This window comes from Macrobrachium rosenbergii, chromosome 21, assembly GCF_040412425.1.
Source record: "Macrobrachium rosenbergii isolate ZJJX-2024 chromosome 21, ASM4041242v1, whole genome shotgun sequence".
Taxonomy (NCBI): Eukaryota; Metazoa; Arthropoda; class Malacostraca; order Decapoda; family Palaemonidae; genus Macrobrachium; species Macrobrachium rosenbergii.
This window is the reverse complement of record NC_089761.1, coordinates 58,523,240-58,549,161: the sequence shown is the minus strand read 5'-3', so window position 1 is coordinate 58,549,161 and position 25,922 is coordinate 58,523,240. Positions and strand designations below refer to the sequence as shown.

The 25,922-nt window shown below is 39.6% G+C and overlaps 1 protein-coding gene across 6 annotated transcripts in view; it reads right to left on the bottom strand.

Moving 5' to 3' along the window:
- LOC136850230 (E3 ubiquitin-protein ligase TTC3-like) overlaps positions 1-25,315 on the bottom strand; it is a 477,716-nt gene extending 452,401 nt beyond the window's left edge. For 2 of the 6 annotated variants that reach the window (XM_067123868.1, XM_067123871.1), the window contains exon 1: positions 1,832-2,472. The gene's annotated coding sequence lies outside the window, so the exon portion shown is untranslated. Of the gene's footprint in view, positions 1-1,831; positions 2,675-24,913 lie in introns of those variants that run through there. The other 4 variants (XM_067123873.1, XM_067123870.1, XM_067123869.1 and 1 more) reach the window with 4 other exon arrangements.
- Positions 25,316-25,922: the final 607 nt, after the last annotated feature.

Genomic DNA, 25,922 nt, shown 5'->3' with positions numbered 1-25,922 from the left:
AAACCTATATTTTATGTTGAAAGCAGTCCATAAGTAAAATAATACCAGGTAGGTTTACATTAATGTTTTGAAATAACACTATGCACTTCGACAAAGATCCAGTGACCCTGGTTAGGTTATGTGACAGGTCCAGGGAGGGGTGAAGCTTCCCTACTGAATAAGGACGCATTCTGGACAATTAGGTCGTATTATTTTTGGCTGTTAACCTGTTAGGCCGTCACTACTTTACGCCATATGAAGTTTAGGCCCTAAGACATGACGGAGGTTCCTTGGGGCGCCGTGTTTAGTACAAGCCCCTTGGGGATCAAAGTATTATATACACCCATTTCGGCAGTTTGCCATTTTGGATGTTACGGCCTAAATGACTCATGGCCGAAACAACCAGGACCTGTAAGGACCTGTCGCCCTAAATTAGGTTAAGCAGGGGTCACCATCCTTTCAAGTAAAGAGCCCCCCAAAAGTAGGTTATGTAGGGGTCCAAGGGGTTATGAAGGGGCCCCCGGGCTAGATAAGGACCAGCCCCCTAGATTAGTTAAGTTAAATTATGCATTTTACTCATTTTGTTTTCCCCATTCATAACCCTGCCTTCCCACTGTGGTCCTCAGAACTGAAGGATGTGAGGGGGAAGGGTCCTGTATCTGTAAAAATGCTCATTTGCTAATCAAAAGAACCTCAGAAATATTCAGTACACACACAAACACATTGGAAATCCTTATTTTCAACTCCAGAATGCAATTATAGTTTAAGTTAAATTTTACTGACTAACTACAGATGGCTTTTCATGTTATCTGAACCAAGACACTTCAAACACTGGTTTTGGAGCCTTGAGACTAGGCTATGTCTTCTGAGTGGTATGATGGTATTACTGTGACAATCAATATGGAAGATATTATATGACTCAAAATGTCTATTCACTATCTGGGAGAACTATAGTACAATTTGCATGGAGTATTACCTTGGAAATTGACTTTTTCCAAGTTGGACAGGTACCGTATGAGGTTAATAGTAACTGACCAACAATACACACACCACCTCCTTCATCAGCAACACTAAAAGTATAGGAAAAATCAATTTCCAAGGTAATATAGTCCATGCTGAGCTGTTCTATTGTTATACCCTATTTTGTATAAGGCAAATGAATCCAAAGGGTCCTACAAAGTACCCTTGATGGAGTAAGACCAGAAAAGATCCCAACAGTAAATCACGATGTAAATGTAAATTCAGACCTAGGCTATCACCTCCATCTGAAATCAACCTAGCCAATATACAATTCCACATATACTCACACTAGCCTAGATCTATACCGAATGACAGAAGCATAGGGCCTTCACATCTGGATAAATCAAGTATCCAAGGATTAGCCTAAGCTACCAGATAATGATTATGAGTGAAGGGCCAATGGAACCTCAGAAAAGGATGATACCTTCATAAAATTTATATTCAACGACACTAAAATGACGGTTAACCGTGCAGAAAAGCTGATGGAATTTGACATAGCCTACTTCTGCTTAAAAGCGGGGCACAGACATTTTCCAAAAGGGGCGAATCCCAACCTAACATTCCCTTTCCCTGTCTTATCTCTGGGTGTCAGGCCCTAACGTGCCCAGGGACTTCAGACCCTCCCCCAAAACTCGCCCCACGTGACATTGCGCATGGCAAAAAAAAAAAACCTGTGCATAACTCTTCTACCGTAGTTGCCAGATCACGGCCCTGATGCGGGCACAACTCGTTGCCGGGAAAGAAATGGCTAAACTATTAAGCTGGGCTAAAGCAAGGCAGGAAACCCGAAAGCAACTCGTCTAACCTATACAAAGAACAAGTCTCGCCTTACCTGTACTTTCCACGTAACTGGTTCTGTTCTTTCTCTTGAGTAGGTTGAAAATAGTTGTCTGGCCGTTATAACAATATAATGTACAGCTGTTCTCGTCAAAGCAGTCTATGGCCTCTTTGGAAAAAGCTAAACGTTTTGTCGATTTAGCTGAGCTCCGAAGTGAAAGGTTGGCAAATTCTTCTTTTCCCGTTGAACAGCATCAGGACTTATTTCCCGTGTGTCGTCGGTCACTTTATTTAGAAGCTGTAATTCAAACGACGTTTGTCTACTCACACAAATACATTCGAATGGAAATTCCCTGAGTAAAACAACATTCAAAACGGAAAGCTGTAACTCGTGGCAATGTTGGGTAAACATTCGACACTACAACTGCACCACTCTGAGCATAACCACCTTCAAGTTTTAAGCGCCATAATTGAAATGGGGTTACAGACTACAATGACGAAGAGTACGTGCGTTCTGGTGGATGTTTACAGTCAATCTGAGGCAGTATTGTAAAACAGAGATACACGTTTACGTTTTACTTCTTCAACAAAGAACACAGTAGATGTTATATGGTATGTCGAGCGTACAGTACTTGGTCAAAAGAGGGGGTAGGGAGGGTGAAGCAGCGATGCCAAACTAGCTTTCCTCATTATGCCAATTGGCATTTACAGACTTCCTTGTGATTCTATAAAAGAAGACTTTTTATGAGAATCGTATCAATTATAAGCGAGGGAAATTTTGTGACTAAACATAACTAGAACTAGCTTATGAAAATATCAGTTACGCCAATATGACATCTTTCCTCACGTGTTGTCAAGTCTGCGTTTGCCCTACGGGGTTGTCGAGGAGGAAAACAATGCAGTTATAGCTTTGGGTCAGTATCTCTAGGTTAATAATTTTCATTAAAGGACATCCGCACTTTACTATCGAAACAAATTTTGTAAATATGAAAAATATAAGAAAAATAAATCAGCCCCGACAAGAAAAAAGAAAAGCAAACATTACAACAGAGGAAAAAGATATAGATTATGTTAAGAAACATTCCCAAATTACGAATTACATGACTAATTATTATTATTATCAAAGGAAAGAGATTGTTAATTGGAATGAATTAATATCTAAATTCGATTTAATTTTGCTGATATATTGTATCTTCATATCTGATAACAACTTATCAGTTTAAAAAACTCGAACTCCAAACTCTGCTTTTTATAAGAAAAAGAAAACGAGGAAATACCACAGAGGATGATTATAACAGATCAAGATCGAAGGAAAGGGTATCCATAATTTCAGCGCGTTTCCTTTGAGAAACGGAAATATGTCAACAGTGCAAGGTTATCGGGGAGGGCTTTTAATGGTCAAGTTCCAACTTGATACGTTCCCGTTACGTGCTCCAGTGTCCGATTCTTTGGCCTCACACCAAAATTTTGTTGTTTTGATTGGCTCAAGTTTTATTTACGATTACCGGGCGCCAACACGGACGGATCTTTTACAGCCCCATGGAAAATTAATCAGATCCCTGCAGAGAGAGAGAGAGAGAGAGAGAGAGAGAGAGAGAGAGAGAGAGAGAGAGAGAGAGAGAGAGAGAGAGCATAAGTTCTTACATACCTGTTTCAATTTATTAATGTCCAAAATGCTATTATGTGTCTTGAACAATTATTCATCTGGAGATAGTTACAGCTTTGCCAAATAGTCCGGCAGCTTACAGCCAATTATCTTTTAGAGACTGTCGTATGCAGTATTGTATTATGAGAAAGCAATGCGGTCTGAGTCAACACTAGTGCATCTTTTGATTACTTCTAAATGATTTCGAGTCCATCGGAAGTACTGATGAAGTTTTTGAGTATCTGAAAGAAGTTTTTGAGTATCTGAAAGACTATCTTCTTGACAGCAAATACTGTGCACATACTGGAAACTCATATTCACCTTATGAATAACTGGGAAGAGGAGTCTCCCAAGGTGTATTAGGTTTAATCTTGCACGACTGGATTATCAAAAGTAAATACAATTCAAGGTAATTGTGGATGACGACCAATTTTATTTCTCCACAAAGGACATGGGGGATATAAACGAGAAACTAAATTTTGTAGATAACAGTGTTAAGAAATTTTAAGAAGCTAAAACAAAATGAAAGTGAAACTAATTTTGTTGACGAGGAAGAAAAGCAACTTATATACGGTCGAATATAATCAGTGAGTCAGTCCCGATTGCCAATTGGGTTTGTGACTTTGGCAGGTTGCCCGACTGTGATTTGTCTCGATTCTCATATCAGTAATGTTGTAAGGGTTACTGGCTATCGTCTGAGAAATATTGCCCTTGTTCAAAACAATTTCTTGATAAGTGATTATAAAAAAATTGTGGTCAATTGCACCATCAATGCAATAGACTATTACAACTCCGTGCCTTATCTATCATCTTACAAGTTAGGAAACTGCAAAATATTTCAAATAGAACGGTAAGATTGACGAAGGGTATTGCACCTCGGGATAAGCTTCCCGTATTGGGTTTCTGGCAGCCTATTAAAACTGGGGTAGTTTTAAAATACATATCACAACTCATCAGACTGTCAAGATTGGTTGTCCAAGATATTTTACAGACCTGCTGTACAGCCAACGAATGGAGTCAACCGAAAGCTGGCTACATATTATGGTTTCGAGTTCAAACATTAGTCTTAGAGCCTTTAGCTTTGCAACCTCAAAACTGTACGATAAGCTCCCACTTGATAACAGGAGGCCTGGAGGTATACAAATAACAAGCCTTTCAAGAAGAAAGAGTGGAGACTTTCTATTGTTGAGTGTTATGATAATGTGGATTTGACAATAATGGGATATACTATATGACTCTCAGAATGTATCTGCACTATTTTGTGTCGGACAAATGAATTTTCCTGTCCACAAAGCGCCTTCGGTGGAGTGGGACCGGAAAAGAAACCAAGTACAAGTGAATAAAAGCGTTCAAATTCTACATAAAATGTCCGTTTTGCTAGCAAATCAATACTGCCATAGATAATCAAAACAAGACAATCATCATAATTTTAACAACTACCAAAGAAGTTAACTTGCAGCAGATTTTCTTCGCGGGGTCTGATGGTCGAACTTCGAAGATTGATCTCAATGATGAGCTTTAAGAAAAGATGAAGACGCACCTATAAACGAAAACATTGATTTACACGGAGTCAAGATTTTGAAGTCACAAATAGATTCTGGAAATTTGAACCTTACTCGAATTCTAAGTGGTATCATGAAAAATGACGACGGGAAACATGTTACTTTTATTTGACAAACTTATTGAATTATTTATGTTATAATACATTTAAATAATTTCCATCTTTAAGGGGGACACATGTAAATAACAACTCTGAAGTCTCGTCAGTACTCCATTCACTACAGTAACATGAAAAATAACTGATAATGAATTGTTAAATAGTTAATACGTATTGCTCGTCGTGTACAATGGAGGCCACCGGAAGGGGCGATAAGCATTCCAAATTTCATCCTGCAGTTTGTTTTGATGGTTCCAAGGTCAGTTCTTGAAGTCGCCTGCCTCTTGGGTTTGCTCTTAGATATTATTATTATTATTATTATAAATGTACACACAAATTGCTCTGGATGCTTGCAGATTATGAGAAAACAAAATTATAAAACCAGTGGAAACAAGACGGTATATCTGCATTTACAAAAGTGAAATCGGAGACTGAGTTAGCATATTTAGAGAATTGCTTTTTTTTTTTTTTTGTCTAATGAACTTGTACATTTCAGCCTTCAATGTTTGAATGATCACGTTAGCTACTTCTGTCCTTTCTTGAGTAAGAAAATGTGTTTTCTCAATTACTTTTGTTAGGCAAATTGCAACTGTAGCTGGAAAGCAGATTCAAGGTCAAATGCTCCAACAGGGTGAGCAGCCCAGCTCGGAAAAAGAAATGTAGGAGTAAAAACTAAACTAGGTAACAGCGGTTATAAAAAAAAAAAAAAAAAATATAGCTACAAAATGAGTTTCGTGTGAGCTTTCTCAATATTCAACTAGATCAGGGGTTCTCAACCTGGGGAACGCGTACCCCCAGGGGTACGTGAGAGGAATTTTGGGGGTTAAGTGACAGGTTTCTCAAAATACTTCGGTTTTGAATAACTGCAAACCTGTTTGTAGAAACTGGCCTACATGTGCTTTGTCAGTGACTCAACTGTAAAGGATTCTTTCGATAGTTTGTCACTGACCAGATTCTAGTCAACAATGGCAAGTTCTTATCCTGCTTTTGCAAAGAAATGTGTACGGAACCTCCCGATGTTTCCTTCTACATACCGCTGTGAGCAGGGATTCTCAGCAATGTGCCTGATTGACAACAAGGTACGTTCACGTCTTGCAGTCAAAGACGACATAAGAGTGGCTATTTCAAAGACTGTGCCGAGGATTGACTTGTTGGTAGCAAATGACACAGTCCCAACCATCTCACTGAATTAGTCTATACTTGTATTTTAATGCAGTCACACACACTGACTTCCCAGTGAGTAACTAGTTACTAATAACTAGTCATGTGGCTTAACAATCAGCATTAGTTTACAGCCAGTGGAACACAAAGCCTTCTTAATACTATTTTATTTTTTTCATGCTAGAGACGCTAGTCACGCACACACTAATTTCCCCATGGGTAACTAGTTATAAGCTGTAGCCTATATAGCACCACTACCTCACAGTCACAGTTATTAAGAAACTGTGTCTGATTTAGTTCTGTTTTATTATTCTTATATGCTATTCACACACACAGTGACTCACCTATCACTGTTACTAGTTACAAGTTGCAACTAGCTGCAAGGAGCACTAGTTCACTGCCACAGTGATCGAAAACTGTCTGATATACTGTAGTTATGTTTTAGTAAATGTATTGCATGCTAGCAGCCAGTCACATAGTGTTTCCCTGTGAAGTACTAGTTCCTATAAACACTACCTCACAGTGACACTCATTAATTGAAAATTTTGTCTGCTCCACATATATAATACAATTTAAACTTAATAAACCAAGTAAAAAAACCCGTGCATTTCTTTTTACCCCTCCTGATGCTGCATTGTGGGTAAGGGGTACGTGACCAATACTGACAGACTTCAAGGGGCACTTAAGATTAAAAAGGTTGAGAACCCTTGAACTAGATGATCAGAAAGAGCATTCCATACTTTCATCGCTCTTAGAACACACCTGTCAAATATCTGAGTGGAATTGATCCCACAAACTTTAAGGCGTCTCTCTCAAAATGAACTGCATTTCTAATATTATATGGTAGATGATATATTAAGGAAGGGCCAGAATGCAAAGGATGATCAGAACTGAGGGAAACGTTTGGGAAGTATGACCAATCATATAATCAAACGGCGGTGCGAGATATTGAAACAAAGACCAGGAACAATAAATTTGTTGGAACACAAGCTTTCATCCAACAATATAAGATTCTGGTCAGATGCTGAACAACAAACCGGGGGTCCATGTGGTCTGGTCATGCAGTTTTAGTAAAGGGTGATTCCCCCCTTCCTTCCATTCCTTCTTGTACCTTGCCTTGCAGGGGCCCATTTGTTCCTGCCATGCAGACTTGGTAGGGTCATTCCCCCCTACCTTCCATTCTTTCTTTTAGAGATTTCATATTTAGGAAGATTTTGGCATGATCATGGATAGCTCTTGCCCACACTTTCATGACTGAGTAAACTCACCATGACCGTGGGTTCATTGTCTACTAGACAGGGAAGGGTGCCAGGAATTGTTCCTCTTTCCAAAAAGCAGGCACTGGATAAGCATCAGTCTAGGATAAGACGCTTTCAGAGTCTTTCGAGTCTTCTCATGAGGAAGTATGCACTTGTATTGGTCTTGGAACTCAACAGGTTGTATGCCTTTCTTCTACTGGAGAGGTGTCTCAGGTTTTCAGCACCTGGAATGTACCTAAGGGTCCTGTAAACCAAGATTTGGATACTAAGGTTTAGGGGCTGCTTTTTCTAGAGGCCATCAAGCTTGGATTCAAGCCTGATAGTCTTGGGGAAGCATCTAGGCAGTAGCTACATTTTTTTCCTGCCATCAGGAGAGCTTAGGCTTTAGCTTTGTTACCTTGGTCATGACTTACTAGCACTGTTTTGAGCCATACAATTTTGCCTGTATCTGTATGGGAATTCATCTAGGTCCAATCCAGTGAGTTTCTTCCCGTGCCCTGACTCATCGAAAGGAGAACTCTTTCTTGGTCACTGCCAAACCAATGTCACAAGTAAACTTGAATCTCTCTCTCTCAGCCTTCTTACAGTCTAATGCTAGACAGTCTTAGAGTGATCTCTGTAACTTGCAAAGGTAACAGCTTAGAGTTGTCTACCATGCACGTTTTAGGCGGTCTTTGTGCAGGATCTTTGATCCTTTACTATTTCAATAGGTTTTTGTCTAGGGGTAGTCTTTGTCGACTACCTGGTCTACTGGAAAATTGCCTTTGCCTTTAAGCTATTTATGTGTGTAAGGGGATGGGATACAGTGTTGTCTTAAGTCCCTGGGCAAAATTTGGCAATGAGTAGATGTAGGCACTAAGGATTGGTCCAGCTCTGGGGCCTATTTTGATCCTTTAGGAATGAGGTGGAGGCTCCAGCAATGTTTGGTGCAGTTGCCTAACAGCATCCGTCTTTGTCACGCAGTATCCTGTTCAATTGGCCTTCTCTTCTTTGGGACAGTGGAGGTCCAAACTGCCTTTTCCCGTGACAATTCCTAGACTTCCTTTCCCGTTGGGAGTTGCATCTCACCTTTAACCACTCCTCCATTTTCGGAAACATGGTAAAGGGAAGATGAGAAGGGGCAATGTGAGGGCAACATTCTTTGCCTGTGGCTGCTGTTTGTAAGACAGTGCCTGTCTCTTTTGAGTCCCTGACATCTCTTACTTTTTTCCGCCAAGTTCCTTGCCTTATTCTTGGCTAACAATAGGACCTCACCTTTAGCAGGGGTGTGTGCAATGCTGAAGATTGGTGCTAGTCAAGGGAGAGCAACTTCTCTCTTTGAAGGGCTAAAAGGATGGGTATCTTTCGTTCAGGACTTTGTCACCTCACCTCAAAGATCTAATGAGGAACCTATGTTAGTGTCAACTTATACTCTTTCAAGAGGTATACTGGATGTATTCAGGGATTGGTTTGTCCTCGTGAACTCGTTCCAGTTTGCCCATAGGACAACCATTCTCAAGTTTAATGGTCATGAACTTTGAGATTTTTAACCTCTTTCCCGACTAGAGAGTGAGTACCTGGGTTGCTGGTTTGTGGCAACAACGAGTCTTTCCTTAGGAATATTGCATCAGACTACTTGGGGAGGTTATGCTCAAATTCCTGTTGTATCAGGAACAAATCCCTTGGTGATGTCACCGTGCTTTAATTCATTGTGCTGTCTTTGTACAGGTGGTTCTGAGGGCGACTTTGCCTCCCATCCCAAATTAGGGTCTCAAGGAGTAGTCTTCATGGTCTGATGCACCCAATGAGGGGCAGGATGCACACCTGGGCATTACTCAGAGTTGAAAGTCTCACTTTAGGGTTGATGTCCAGATACCTTTCAACACCAGCTCTACCATTGGAGAAAGGAAACAGGGATGTATGGTCCCTAAAAACCTGTATGGTGAAGAAGTTGTTTGAGACTTGCAGCTCCTGAGCTTACACCTAACTTCAGTTCAGCACAACAGGTAGTTCTGGGGTTTCTTTCATCTCCATGCTTGCTTTGATTTAGGCATGGAGAAAGGCTTATTTTCCGTAAGGCAACCTTGAACCTCAAGTATTTATCATCATTTTGTCTTTTAGTATTTAGTATGTAATCAACAGCAGATTGGTTTTTTCTTTTCTCTGGAAAAATCTAGGACTTTCCATGTGTCCATACCAAGCAATATCCAGATCTGCTAGCTCTGGGGTTTGAGGTCCTAAGAGATACTCCTATCTGGCCACACTACCTCAGCAGTTCACGCCTGGATGTTTTCCAGCTTCTCCCCCTCCCCCAAGCGGGTTCCCTCTTTGCTCTCCATAGGAATTCTCAGATACTTTCATTCCTTGAGCAGCTGTCTACAAGACTACAATCGTCTCCAATTATTAATGTTGAAGATGAGGAATCTCTGGTCAGAGCTGCTTTTAAGCAGGTAACAGTGTATTTCTCACCTACCTTTATTGTGACAGCTTCTTTCTGCCCCGGGTTTTGGAAGACCAGGGTTTGTTTCTAGGAGGGAGATCTTTTGTTATGCCTGAGAAACTCTAACAGCCGTTCTCTACCAGGGATTCAAACCCGGGAGGGTCATGACAATCACCTGTAGGAGTTTGAAAAGTATGAGTCTCTTCGAGGGTCGTCTGACATATCTGAACCCAGAGACTGTTTCATTCAGCCCTGACATCAGCATAGGTATAGACAAAATTGCCAGTGGGAAAACTGCCATTGGGAGTATTGCCCGTGGGTAAACTGCCATTATAGGAAAACTGCCACTGTGGGATAATTGCCATGAAGAAAACTGCTAGGCAGAAAACTGCCATTTCATAAGTACAATTTATAAAGAAAAAAAGGATTGCAAGGAAAAACTGTTACTATCAAAACTTTATGTGAATTTATTTGAAAGTATTCATTTACTACTTATATACAGTTTATAAAATAATTATTTGAATTAAAAATCATTACAATTAAAACTTTTCTTAAATTTATTGAAACACTTTACTTGGAAATGTTGACACACCTAAAAAATATCCATATTAAATGCGATGCCCCTTAAATACAACATTTTATTATTACTGTCATGTTTTGAAATAAAGAGTGAAAGTAAAAACCATTATTTTCAATTGGCCGTTTACTTTTAAATTATCATCTTACAAATTAGCAAGCATGTCTTTTAAGCTATGAACTACAACGAGAAAACTGCCAGGCAGAAAATTGCCCGTTTACATTTAAACTATCATCTTACAAATTAGCAAACAAGTCTTTTAAATTTTCCAAAAGAAGAGTCTTACAGTATCAATTATATCATTAGTCAGTATTCCTATAGCTTCTTTTAAATTTGCTGTTTTTAAATCTTTTAACCCCATTATAGTGTCTGTGATAAAAAGTGAGAGAGGAAAAGACATTCTGGTCGATGATTTGCGATATATGTACCATCTGAACGGCAAGAATAAAAGTAATACTGTGCTATATTGAGAGTGCAAGGAAAGAAAATGTAAAGAATGCAGAGCTAGAGTACACACGAACTTACAGAATGGTAATTTTGAAATTTTAAAGAATGTAAATAACCATGTCGTCGACATAGCAGATGCAGAAAGGTAGATCCCCCTAGATGGTGTCCATCAGGCGCTGGAATAAGGCACCTGCGTTCCTGAGACCAAAGGTGGAGTAGGAAAATGTACAAGTCATGAAGGGCTTGATGATGGCGGTCTTTGGGACGTCATCAGGATGCACAGGGACTTGGAAGTATGACTTCAGCAGCTCCATCTTGGAGAAAATCTTCATGCCGTGGAGGGCGCCTGTCAGGTCTTGCATGTTAGGGAGGGGGTAGTGGTCTGGTGTTGTTGGTAAATTCAAAAGCCGATAGTCCCCACAGGGCCTCCATGAACCATCGGACTTCTTTACCATGTGAAAGGGAGACCCCCCATGGGCTTGATGCTTTTTTACAGACGCCCATCTGTTCCATCTCTGCAAAGGCCTGTTTGGTGTCTTGTAACTTTTTGGTGGACAGTCGCCGGAACTTGGCATGGGTTGGTGGGCCCATCATGGTGATATGATGGAGGATGCTGGGCTTTGCTGAAGCCCATGGTGATTGGCGTAGCTCTGGTTTTAATGTGTCCGGGAACTCCTGTAGGAGGGATGTGTAGCTGTTGGGGGCTGTGGAGCAGATGGCGGGCATTCCAGGTCTGGTGGGGAACTGACGGGAGTGGCAGGTTCCAGTGTCAAGGAGGCGTTGTCTTCTGACATCGACCAGAAGTCCGTGGTGCCCTAGGAAGTCTGCTCCCAGCAGGGACAACTTGACCTCCGCAATGAGAAAGGGCCAGTGGTATCTGTGGCCCAGAATTGAGATAGTCCGGGTCATCGTGCCATGCGTGCGGATGGGGGTTCTTTTTGCTGTTATGAGGGAGGGTGTTGAGTCAGGTATCTTTTCCAAATCTTCCTCGGATGGCAGGAAGACCGACTGCATTGCTCCTGTATCTACCAGCAGGTGCCGTTTCGAAATTTCGTCTCTGATGAAGAAGCCTGCTGGTTGGGGAGAGTTGGATTTCGTGGCCACTGCTTTACTTGTGGCCGCTTTTGTCATTTTTTTGTAAAGGAACAGGGAGGTCTGCAGTTCCTGGCGTTGGTGCCGAATTTTCTATGGAAGAAGCACCACGTCAGGTTTGACCATGTCCTGTGTTCCCTGAATGGTGTCTTCTTTCTGTAAACAGCATTTTGATGTCTCCCTCGCTGTCATCGTTCTCCTCTATCAGGCTGCAGGCTCCCAGGACGGTGCGTGTTTCAAGGCCCTGGTGGCCTCGTATATTTTCTGGCTGACATCGACTAACGCCTCCATGTCGAGGGCGTCTGTGTCTTTTATCTGGCCCCTAACTTCCTGCGTGAGGTGCTGAAGGAGGATTGCTCTTGTTAAGTCTACCTTCCTCTTCCTCCCGTTTTCGCCGCAGCCTGGCAGTGTTACCAACCCCCGTAGTTCGTCCCAGGCTTCCCTGCTTGATGTTTCTCCGAGGGGCTGGGATAATAGGTCGAGTGCACGCTGTGCTCTGTTGGTCACGGGCATGGAGTAAGTTTGCATGAGTTTATCCTTCAAGGCCACGTATGTGACCCTGTCCGGCTGCGCGTCGAGCCAGGGCGAGATTCTGTTGAACACCTCTTCTGGAAGCGCCGTCATGGTGATGTCGGATTTGATAGCATCATCTGAGATGCACACCATGTGAAAGTGCGCATCTGCATGCAGGAACCATGGTGCCATGTTCTGTCATGAAAATGGAGGAAGTTTGACAGTGTCTGGCTTTCTTGGCGAGAGGGGCATACAGACGATGCTCGCGGGTTCGCATTGAAAATCGGCTTCCAACATCTTTACTACTCATGCCGTTTTTAGTCTGTTAACAGCTGGGCCAAAGCCGCACTACCTGTCACTCCAGGGTCACCAGTGTGAGGTTCAAGAAATGTCAGAAGTGAAAGACTGATTCTTTATTATTCTCGACAGGTGTTTATAATGTGGAAAGTGGACGGAAAGGTAGCAGGTGAGCTGAGGCCCCTCACTGCGTTCTACAGAAATTGTTTGTTAACAGGCATAAGAAGACATATAATGCATTACAGAACATGTAAAAGGCAGATACAATGATGCATACAATGAGATACAAAAAGAATCTGAAATAATAACAAGTAACATATATGACGTGATTAATGCACATATGAGGAGCGAAACACAAGAATGGAGAGGCAATTTGATGCCCTTACACCAAAAACCACATGACTGTTTACAACAAAATCAAGGAACTTGTTGGTGATACTCCTGAGTAAGTAACAGGTGATTTTGAAAAAGCCTCTTTAAAGGCAGTAAAACATGTCTTTCCTAATGCTAATTATAATGGCTGTCTTTTTCATATTGGTCAAGCACTGCACAGGAAAATTATTGACATAGGAGCGAGACACCAATATCTTAATGATAAAGAGTTTAATTTGAAAAGGCACATGAGGCCTTTCACAATTCCCTGAATAAATCCGTCAGCAATAGTAACCCTAATACATGGAAATTAATCAATGCTCTCTGAAAAGTGAAGGTTTGGCTATTGCAAAAAGAATCCAAATGGAAAGAGGTGATACTTCCCATGCGCAAAAAGTACATGTTCGACTTGGCAACCTCATTTTAAATTATGACAGTAATAATTAAATGTATTTAAGAGGCATTGCATATAATATGCATATTTTTTAGGAGTATCAACATTTCTTCCAATTAAAGTTTTTCAATAAGTTCAAGTAAAGTTTTGATTGTAATGATTTTTAATTCAAATAATTATTATATAAAAATTGCATATAAGTAGTAATGGATACTTTTCATTAAATTCACAAAGTTTTGATAGTAATGGTTTATCCTTGCAATCCTGTTTTTTTCTTTATAAATTGTACTTATTAAGTGGCAATTTTCTGCCTGCCAGTTTTCTCCATGGCAATTATCCCACAATGGCAATTTTCCCATAATGGCAATTTACTCACTGGAAATATTTCCAATGGCAATTTTCCTACTGGCAATTTTCCTAGCACCTGGGTTCTCATATATATGGCACTCAGGAGATCGGTTTGTGCTGAAAGGTGATTGGGTATGATCACCTGCATGATGTTATACCTGTGGAGTGTTGCCTACTGGCCTTGGAGGCGCTTTCCTTGTACCAGTGGTGGCTGCTCAACAGGTTGGATTGTGAGCTCAACTCCCTCTGTCTAGGTATCCAGATGGCAAGAGACAGGGCAGGAGTGACTGGTTTTCTTCCTTCCTCTCTGGAAAACAGAGTCAGAGTGCCATTCCGTATACAAGCTGAATGGACATGAGTGCAGGTTAGCTATCTGACTGGGCACCAGTCTTTTCATTAGTGATTAAAGGATGTAAGTTTTCCTCCTCTCTTGGCAACAGGAGAGGAGGACAGACAATAAAGCAAACTCATTGATTGTATTTATCTGTTTTATTTTCTCCAACACTTCAATGGGAGTTCTTAGAGCCTGATTGAATAATGGCATACAAACCTTTTATTTAAAGGTCCAAAAGTCTAGCAATGACTAAATCCCATATGTGCTGTATGTTAAAGGTGCAGGGTCCCTTCCTCTGCTCCTAAACAGATCAGGAGGGTAACAACCCTGGTTCAGAGTACTCAGATTCCTCCCACTAATGGGTAAGTCTCCTTTGTAAAGAAAGAAGGTTTGTATTGGTGTAGGAACAAATAGCAAATTTTAAAAGCAATCTGTATTTTTCCTAACATACAATCCAGACTATGAATGAACCACCTCAACCATCTCAAACTTGAGCACCTGGGCTGCAAGGCAAAGTGGAGTGCAGACCCACAGGTGAGTGGGGCTTCCCCCTTCCTGTTGGTACTTTACTGCCTTGTTAATAAGTTTGAACAGCCATCCCAACTTGCATTTACAAGCTAAATCCTTTGTAAAGAACTTCAGGTTTGTTAGGAAAAATACTTAAAAAAATTTCTAAATTTACACCATATTATAGTGCCAAAAGGCCATTCCCCCCTTGCAATATATATATATATATATATATATATATATATATATATATATATATATATATATATATATATCAGTAATACCCTGAACTTGCATGATTCGAGTTGCATGAATTCGCAGAGACACAAACATTTGCAAATACTGAGAAACCCTGCAAAAGTGTTTATATTTAATTTTTTATATAATTTGTAAGTTTTGAAGGTTTTGTGTGAATTAAGTAACATTAAATAATAAAAGTAATAATTTCCCTCTCTCTCTCTTACTGAGATGAGAGAATTTTTATGGTACATGTGCCTTTACTTGTTTTTATGATAAATAAATTTTTTACCTAATAATAAGTACTAATTTTCAAATAATAATAATAATAATAATAATAATAATAATAATAATAATAATAATAACAATAATAATAATATAACTGTAATTACAAAATTCATATTATTTTAAACAAGCAATTATCTTCCCCTCATCTTTTGTAAGAAGCTTAAGGCAAAGCTAATTCTTCATTGGAGGGGTGGGTAGAGCTCTTGGCTAACACACTGTTGGCCTAGTGTTCAACTCTCCAGCCGGCCAATGAAGAATTAGAGAAATTCATTTCTCATCATAATGCGGTTCGGATTTCACAATAAGCTGTAGGTCCCGTTGCTAGGTAACCAGTTGGTTCTTAGCCACATAAAATAAATCTAATCCTTCGGGCCAGCCCTAGGAGAGCTGTTAATCAGCTCAGTGGTCTGGTTAAACTAAGATATACTTAACTTTTTTCAAGGCAAAGCTGTCAGACATGTCGATTTAACATAACAAGAAGGGGGAGAGTTGCTGATTAGCAGGTCAAAGGTCTCTTACGTAATTCTCTCTCTCCCTGTGTCCATAATAATTCATAAAAAATTTCACTCTCTTGAGTAAGGACAACTGTTGTCTCTCTCTCTCTCTCGTTCATAGTTAGCACAACCTATGTATTACTGTTTCTCTGTATGTCTTTAACTGTACAGTAGATAATTTTAAATTGATCTAATTTTACCTGTACTGTCTACAAACTGTAAATGTGCCGTTCTAAAACATACAGACATAGAGCATTTCAGAACAAAGAGAGAGACAGAATAAAGAAGTTTTTAAAAACGAGCTTGAGAAGACTTCTAAAAATAGATCAGTGGAATGGGGAGAGAGAGAAATAGTATACTAATCTTCACACTCTCCTATATTTTTATGTCAACCATTTATTTCTTTTTTTAAGGGTAATGTATTAAGCTAACTTTTAAATGAAATTCAGTAACTTTAATTTCATTTAAAAGTTAGTTTAATACTGAATTTCCATCTTTTGACATCTAACTTAAGAATAACTTCTCTCTCTCTCTCTCTCTCCATCATGTTATTCTCTGTCTCTATAATAATTCATAAATAATTTAACTTAATATTTCAAATAAGGACAATATCTCTCTCTCTCTCTCTCTCGGTTTATTCTCTCTGTCTCCGTAATAATTGATAAATAATTTCACTCTCTTAAGTAAGGACAACCCTTATCTCTCTCTCTCTCCCTCTGTCATAGTTAGCGATCACACATTTTTACAACTTATTATTTCATTTTATGTCTTTACCTGTACAGTAGATAATTTAAACTGATCTAATTTTACCTGTACCTCTACAAAGTGTAAATGCGCTAGTGTGGCAAATATGTTCTAAAACATAGACATAATAACTAAGAGTTGTATTAGTCCAAACAAAAAACACTGTTTATGAAAAAGCATTTCAGAACAAAGAGAAAGAGACATAGAATAAAGAAGTTATTAAACAGATGTTGAGAAGACTTCTAAAAATAGATCGGTCAGAAGGGAAGAGACAGAAACTTGTCTTCCAACTCTCTATTTTTATGTCAACCATTTATTTCTTTTTTTAAGGGTAATGTAGTAAGCTAGTAGTAATTTTAAAGAATCAAGCGTTTTTACCTAACGTTCATCGACCTTCAACAACGGTACCAGTTTTACATGAAATTACAGTAACTTTAATTTCACTTAAAAGCTAGCTTAATAATTTGGGAACATGATTAGGGTCATATTTAGTGTTTAAACTTTAGAAATAACCATTTATTAGCATTTTTGAGACCGTGCCAAAATTACGCAAAAATTTGCCTTGTGCAAGGAGTTCTGGAACCTAACCTCCAGTAAGTTCGGGGTATGACTGTGTGTGTGTGTACATATATATATATATATATATATATATATATATATATATATATATATATATATATATATATATATATATATATAGAGAGAGAGAGAGAGAGAGAGAGAGAGAGAGAGAGAGAGTATTCCCTCATATGCCATCTTACATGCAATAACTCAAAGGAAAAAGGACTAAGCAATCAATAAATTCAATTTAGTATGATTCACTGTAGGAAAATTCACCTCTAAAACCTCCCTCAACACTGCCTTGGGGGGGGGGCCAAACCACTTTAATCTCTTTCTTGTCCAAAGTGCTGTCAGAAATACCTTAATTCCAGGTGGGGACCCAATCAGAGCTAATCGTCGACTGAGGCAGGTCAGCTGGCGGGCTGAACACGTGCGTTCCGCCATCTTAAAATCGCAGCCATCCTGCCTGCATTTCCATGCAGGCAGAGTGATCACAACACCATCTAGGAAGAGAAAGATGCAACTCCTGAAGCTATAAAGGGCCTTGGAAAGAGAAGCTCGCCCTTAGAATTCTGTCAGCGGCCCCAGCGGATGGAGGTCCGTCCTTTGCTCCATTACACTGCCTATTTCCAACAGGTGGTTGGCATTATCAAAGTAACTTTTGTTGTGAACTAATTCACTTGCCCTCCCTCTCACTGGCCCTATTAAGAAGAGAACTTCAGCTCCTAAAGAAAGGTAAAATACCAGGATTTAAGGTTTTTTTTTTGTCAGCCACGTTCCCTATTCTCCTCCAACTAAGTTCTTTTCTTTTCATAGTGTGATATACCTACAGTGAGACCTGTATTGCTTTATATTTTGTGCTGTTTAATTTGCAAAGTATTTAGCCTACAAGAAGTGTAACGTAATTGTATGATGTTTGAGTCACTGGAATCGAGTTCAATCTAGGCATCTTCTATGCAATTCCTTGATTCCTTCATTACAATGCTAGTTTCGGTTGAGTATCTGCAAGTGTCTCGATTGCAGATTAGGAGTATTGAGCTGTGGATCTGCGTATCATCTTGTGTGCATAGCGGCCCTCACTACTTTGTTATCAACACCTTTTGAAGTGGGCAACCCCTGGTATTCCTTCTAGGAAATTCCCCGTCATTTGCTCTTGCCTCATTACCCCAGAATTAAGCTACCATTCCTCTGATGTGTTTTCTGTTGTAAATATAATGAGTCAAGTTAAACCCCAGAGTTTATCTAATCAATCACCTCTTGAAGTAGGCCTTCTACCGTATTTTGTTGTTTGTAATTTTAGCTGTCCTCAAGGCCAGAGTTCAGATTTTTTTGGTCATTAAAGTAAGTTGCATATCATCCTACTGTAGTATACTCCATTCATCTAGCAAGACCCCAGCTTTAAAATTGCAACACTGGCGACCAAATTGCCTGAGATCTCGCAATCTGAAACGTCACAAATTGAGTCCTTAACCCTTTTGCAACGTGCAGTTATCAGCTAAATAGCCTCACTAAGAGCTGAATGCGAGACAAGAAACGAACCCTCTTTAATTAGCGTAAATTCCCCCCTAAGCGCACAAGTGATCCATTTCCACTGTAAGTATCGTGTTATGACATTTAGTTTTTGTTAGATACGAACAAAAGCATGGTTGAAATAGAGTTAGGAATTGTTAGAACACGTGCATGCATCCCAGTTACAAAGAAGAGAGAGTTATTAACCTTTACACAAGAGTTTTGTGCTATTGCATGTTAGCTACATGTTTTAAAACTAAGAAGGTAGGGGGCGACACCCAGTGAAGAGTTAATAAAAGGAATACTGCCTCTATTCCTTCGTCCACGTGATAAGAACAATTTGAAAGTCCCGAAATCCGAGTTAGGCACACATTACAGCCACGTGGGCTGACCCAGTCCAGCAATTTTCGTATCGCTGGAGATAGGCTCTTGTTATTCCCACTCTCTTGTGGAGGTTAGGAATTCGCTAGGCAAAGATATTATTCTTCCTTATTGAATAAATCTCATAAATCCGTAAAAATTTGTTCAGGCCATACGAGCCGAAGATCGTGGTTAATAGTTGCATTTCTTTAAATTCCTACTAAAAAAGATACACACATGGTAAATTCCATTCAATTTTTTCCAGTAAACAAACCGTGAGAAAAAAGGAAACATCCATTCATTCATTCCCCAAGAAGAGAGGAAAATCTTCCAAGATTTATCAGTAGTCTCATTAAAATTTGCGCAGAGCTTCGCTTGGCCGGGTGTTAGCTAAACCGAGACTGCATTGTATTTGTTCGCTGTGTTTGTTAGTTGTTTCTCTTCGCGCAAACGTGCGGAACTGTCCCCAGTCCCATGGGATTGCTGAAACAAACAAAATCAGCCTCTAGAATAATGTAAATATGTCTTTTTTCTTTTCCCTTAAGCACGTGAGATAGGCCTATCCTTGGCAGTACTTTGCCCATGCATGGTAAATTAAAAATTTTTTTGTGTGTACTTGTCTATTCTACCAAGTTTTAATATTGCGCTTTTGAAATAAGCACATTCTTTTCTTGTTGCATGTTATGCATATTTTTTTCTCTCTCTCCTGGTCGAGAAGCCAGCTACATTGTTTCCCTCGCATTTAATTGCGTATATTTAGTAGTAACTGTTCCCTATTTGCCTAGAGCAATACAATTTTATAATATTTGCTGCCACTGCCAGCATAATCATTCATTCAGGCATTTAGGCTAATTGCGAATTTTTCGAAGCTACTGCTTCCCATTTGCCCAGAGCAATTTTTATAATATTCGCTGCCGCTGCCAGCATAATAATTCATTCACGCATTTAGTTGCCAATTTTTCGAAGCTACCGGTTCCCATTTGCCCAGAGGAATTTTATTCTATTTGCTGCGACGTCAGCATAAGCATTCATTCAGGCACTGTGACTTTTTATGTGAGCAAGTAAAAAATTCAAAAGCATATTAAGCGGTATCCAATTCTACGTAAGCCTGTCATTTTAATTCCACCAGCTCTGACAATTCTCTGCAAATCATTATTTAAGTCTTGTGTCAAACCTTGTGCTAAAAATCCAAGTCCATTTTGCGATTTAATATTCGTGTATTTCACAAAAATCCAAGTCCTTATGGGACTGCTCATCCCAGTTCATTAGAACAACCTTGAGTCTTCTTAGACATACTGAATTAGTTCATTAGAACCTTGAGTCTTACAAGGCCCCAAATTGCTCATTTAGCACAAAGCCTAAGTTCTCAGGAACCCAATTAATTGCGTTAAACATGCATAAACACTCATTCTCCAGAATGCCTTAATTTCACGCTATCGCCGACCAAGTCCATGCATGACATAAAATCAAAGTTACATCTTTCAAGACATTAAAATTCGTTCATCACAAACAAGCTAAGTCTTATTCACACATAGTAACATTTGTTCACCATGAACAAACTAAGTCTTATTCAGACATTAAAATTCGTTCATCAGAAACAAACTAAGTCTTATTCACACATTAAAAAATTAGTTTATCATGAAGAAACTGTCTTTGAGATTTACTGAAACCAGTCCATCACAAACAAACTTAAGTCTTTTCAGACATATTGATTATCTAAAGGGTCACGCCCATATAAGCATTATCTTAAGATGTCTATGACATCCAGAGCCCAGCAAAATGAGGACTTCAAGTTCTACATGTCTGCTGGGAAGGAAATGGGACTGTCAGGACAAGCCCTGAGGGATTGGGTCCAAGAGAGAGTAGACAATGCCAAGGCGGAAAGAGAGGCCGAACGAATAGCCTAGGAGAAACGAGAAGAGGCAAAAAGGCAGGAGAAAGGGAAGGAAAGAATAGCCTGGGGGAAACGAGAAGAGACAGAAAGGCAGGAGAAGGAGGCAGAAAGGCAGGAGAAAGAGAAAGAAAGGCAGGAGAGGGAGATAGAAAGAGCTCATCAGCTTGAAATGGCGGCTCAGGACGTGCACAACACCCCACACCCTCTCCATATTCAACCCTCAGCAGTGTAGGGTCCTTCATAAGAAAATGGGACAAAGCTGAGCCTGAAGCCTGGCTCAACCATATTGAAAAGGTCCTGATGACCTATCAGCCCTCTACTGAAGAGGTGCTCTGATCCTGGGATGGCACCTTGAAGGGAAAGGTGCCATTGCCTTCAATGCTCTCCCCCTTGAGGATCAAGGAAATCGAAATCTAGTCCTTGTCTGCCAAGCCATTATAAAAGCTTATGAAATAACTCCCAACTGTTGGAGGAAAACGTGGAGAAATATGCCCAAGGAATCAGGCCAAACCTGGTCTGAGTGGATCTCCAAAAAGACCCAGGCCCTACAACGATGGCTAGAATCTTTCAAAGCCACTAGTGTGGAGGACATCCTCAAACTCTTCCAGCTCAAGGACTTCTTATTTCATGGCCCGCCGGCTCTCGCCACCCATCTATGCCATTGCTTTGGTGGTTACAAATTCTAAGTCTTTGGGCCCTCCAGCCGAAGGTCCCATACATGTGGCACCTCCTTGAGGCAGCTACCCTGCATGCCAGGTCAAGGCATTTCATAACTCTGGTGGACAAATTTCCCTCATAAGGAAAGACAAGGTTCCTCAAGGTCAGAGTTCAGGTTTTTGTGGTAATCAAGGTAAGTTGCATATCATCCTAGTATACCCCTAGTATAGCAAATATCTAGTATCTTCCTAGATAATAGCAAGATACTAGATATTTGCTATAATTAAACCCACAGAAAGTTTTATAGTGAAAGTAACATTGAGAAAGAAACCCTTAAAAACATTCTTAGCTTGCCTTATTTTGGTGGTTTTGAAACCATAAAATTAGTGTTAAAATCTTTTAATACCAATCTGGTTTTTTCCCTATAATAACACACTAAAAGGAATGTTAATAAAAAACAGCCCTAAGGAAAGCAACAACATAATAATACATAAAACTCCATGCCTGAACTGCCCCTATTTTATACTAGCCAGACCAGTGAAGATTTAGATGTACGAATTAAACAGCATAAGTATTCTGTTAAAACTGGGCAAACATCCAATACAATATTCACTCATTTATGTGAAAACTCTCACATGACAAATTAGACTGAAAGTTCGGTGATTGCCAGATCGAAAGATTTCTCTTCACGAAATCTTTTAGAATCTGCTATTATACAGCTTACTTCCACTCGTAATTTTAACCTTAGTCCTGGCATATATTATTTGGACCCCTGTACTGGTAAAATATTCAAGAATGACCTTAAAGATAAAATCACTGACTTAATTACTAATTAGTAATCTTATATTTTATATGTATTCATATGTTTAATATATTTTTTTTTGTGAAAATGTTCACTTTGCAAAAATTTTTATTGCTTACCATAAGGAGAATTACTAGGTTGTACTTTTCTAACATATGTAATCAGCTTACTCTTTCCACGGTCATTTTTTGGTCAGTATCTTTCCCTGTATAATCTTTTAATTGACCTGTCCCCATTTTCGAGTGGCTGGGCCTAATCTTTTGTACAACCTCTTAAATATATACCTCTCTTTTGGTAGGTCTTCTAATTCTTCAACTGTGTTTGATTCCAGGTACATATTTTCCTTTATAATCCCCATCTGTCATTTATATGAGCTTTCTTTGTAAACTCATTTTTATATTTCTTTCAGTCTGCTAAGTAAAGGACAATAAGTCTAAAGGCCTAGCACCACTCCATCGTTTGTCTTTCCTTCATGGCACTGCCTTTATCTATATATTCATCACATTCCATATTTTTGTTATTCAATTATACACACATATATACTGTATATATATACACATACAGTATTGCGACACTCCTGGAGCAGACAATAACTCAATAATCCCTTTGCTGTTATGTATTTTGCAATTCATCTCTTCTCTCACCTTTCTAGCACCTGCTACATTTATTCCTAAACGCAAGTATGCAGCAACCATTTCTACTTCACCATCCATGCTAACATTTACTGTTGCAACTTCCTGTTACCTATTTACAGTCATTAACTCTTGACAGTATATACTATTTTCTCCTTTAATAGTCTATGTAGCTTCTCTTCATTATCACTAGCTTACACTACATCATTTGCAAAGCATCACTTACTCCAGATTTGGTTCACGACCCTTTCTCGTATCCAACACACTTGCACTGACAGTTCCTGCTCATCTTGACTTGCCTCATCACTCACCCATAAAAATATGTAGTGGCCATGGAGACGCAGCACACACACCTGAGACCGTTTTACACTGAACCAGTCATTGTCCCGCTTACACATTGCAGCATAAGCTTGCTTTCATCATGGATACCTATAATCATTCGCAACAAACTGCCTTATATACATGAATCCTCTTCAACATTGACATTATATTTCTATCGTTTCTACCATTAGCTTTTCTAAATCTGTATATGAACATAATTTCCAATTTTCTCTCAAACAATTACCTGTACCAGCACAAACACCTGATCCACACCCATCCTTTAATGTAGTCAGTCCTTTACTTAACTGTATTTCTTCTCAGTCATAATCCTATTATCACCCTTATAATCATCTCTAACAAATTTCCATTGCTGGAAAATAAAATTTCACTATTTTTTTCTAATCTTTTCTCATCAAGACATCTTACACATCTTGGTCAGTATTATACTACAGCATTTGCGCTTGTTAACCAATTAAATCCTGAAGTTTACATTCTCTATTTGTGCCATTCATTCCAAGATCCATTTCTTCACTATTTCTCTACCCAGTTACTGGTCCTGTACAACTTCTTTATAACCATAACGTGGTTGCCTACGCTCATATAGTTTTATTACATCTTTAATTTTTCTATTTTGCTTCACTAGGCTAAACATTCCATCTTATTACCATATTTTGTCTTCCTTACTGTGGGCTTATATAGCAATACATCCTGCTCACACAGTGACTTCATCCTGGAATTCTGACTAATCCACTTTGGTACTAAAGCCTCAATCATTTTTTATACATCTTTGTAGATGCACTTCTTTCCTCTTCAATTCACCTATCAGTGTTACTTCCACACTCACATTCTGAACCCTTCATCCCCATAATACACTCGTGGTCGCTCATCAGGAGTATCAGGCCAAGGTCACGTTACCCACCTGACCTCTTCGAATCTTGCTCCAGACGTGAGAATTTTTCCATATTCTTGCATTTAGATATCAGGCTTTGTATTAACAAGTGTATCCAAGAAATGTGAAGAATTTGTGAAGTTAAGAGGATATCGTGGCTATTACTACTACGTAGCCTATGTACGAGTATATGTAGAAGTGACCAGTAGATATGTGTGTGTGTGTGTGTGTGTGTGTGTGTGTGTGTGTGTGTGTGTGTGTGTGTGTGTGTGTGTGTGTTCGAAATTCAATAACTGACCGAGGAAATTAAAAAAACATTAAACGTAGGCTATAAGTTGAGACGACCCTATGGTTGCATCACAGCATTTGATCGATAAGGTTTCGACGACAAATTTATCGAAGTCAACCTTATGCATATGGCGACTTACATTGGTGGTGGTGACAGAATTTCGTCCCAGTTAAAGTATACTTCACACGAATAAGTACAAATTCAAACAATCTGTCATCATTCACTCTTTCAAAAGAGTCTGCAGCGGAAGCAGCAACTGAACAACAACTACGACTAGTAAACGTTTCACCGTCATTCACAATCTGTAAGGCACTGTAATGTACATGGTTCTGTTTCACGAACGTAAGTGGCTCGTGTATTTTTAATTTCACATTATTCAGGCGTAACTTACGATATCAACCCTAGAGAAACACTGGACATTATTCAGGCGTAACTTACGATATCAACCCAGAGAAACACTGGACGACCAATTAAACCTGAGAGGAGACGTTTCAGACAAGGAATGGAATAGACGGCGTCGTTATAACACAGCACTTTCTCGCACCACTAAACATCAGTCACTCACACCCACGTATTTACGATCGGTATTCGGTAAGGTCTTTCCGAACACGTCATGTACGAGTTAGGTATCCTCTTCAAACGCCTAACGCTTTCAACTTCATGATGACTAGGAACATCTCCAATGTAATTATGTATAAGATCGTTAAATAACGCATACATAAAAGTGCCCTTTGCTGTGACAGTTTAATGATTGTATCCAAATGTCACCTCGTTCACCAAGACGAAAACGTACGACTGGCAATAACAAGGTTCTAACCTAGAGCACGGTTGAGCTATATCAGGTTAGCCGACGCGCAGGGTACCTGTCTGACAGTCGACGGCGTGACGTCACGCGTTAGACAGGGAGGGAAAGGAGGAGATACTGAATACGAATCAGGCAAAATGTTCTTGTTTGTCAATGAAGTTGAAGATCATTTCTTGAGGCTAACACTGGGCCTATGCACCTGGGATTTCTTTATTTGACCTCGGGGCACTGACAGGCCATAAGCAGATTAACTTATTCACACTAACTTTCCCTTCAAAGCACCCTCCCTTAGTATGGACCTAGAGAACGGGAGAGTTTTTCACGATCATGTCATTTGGTCGCTGGGGGATGGTGGGAGGGTCGAGATGCATGACGTCACTTGGTCTCTTTCGACAACCCAAGCTCTGCTCAAATGACGGAACTGCGCTTTTGCTTCCAAGTTTTCTGATCTTATTATCTGAAAAAAAAAGTTAATTTTTCTGTGAAAATATACCGCAGATTGACCGCATTCCCGGAATGTCCCCAAACTCAGCCAAATAAGATAGGCAATGTAAATAAAGACTTATCATGTGGCGAGTTTTTGCACCAGCATATCAGATATTGCCAAAGTTATCCGATATCTGATAAACAAATGAAGCAATG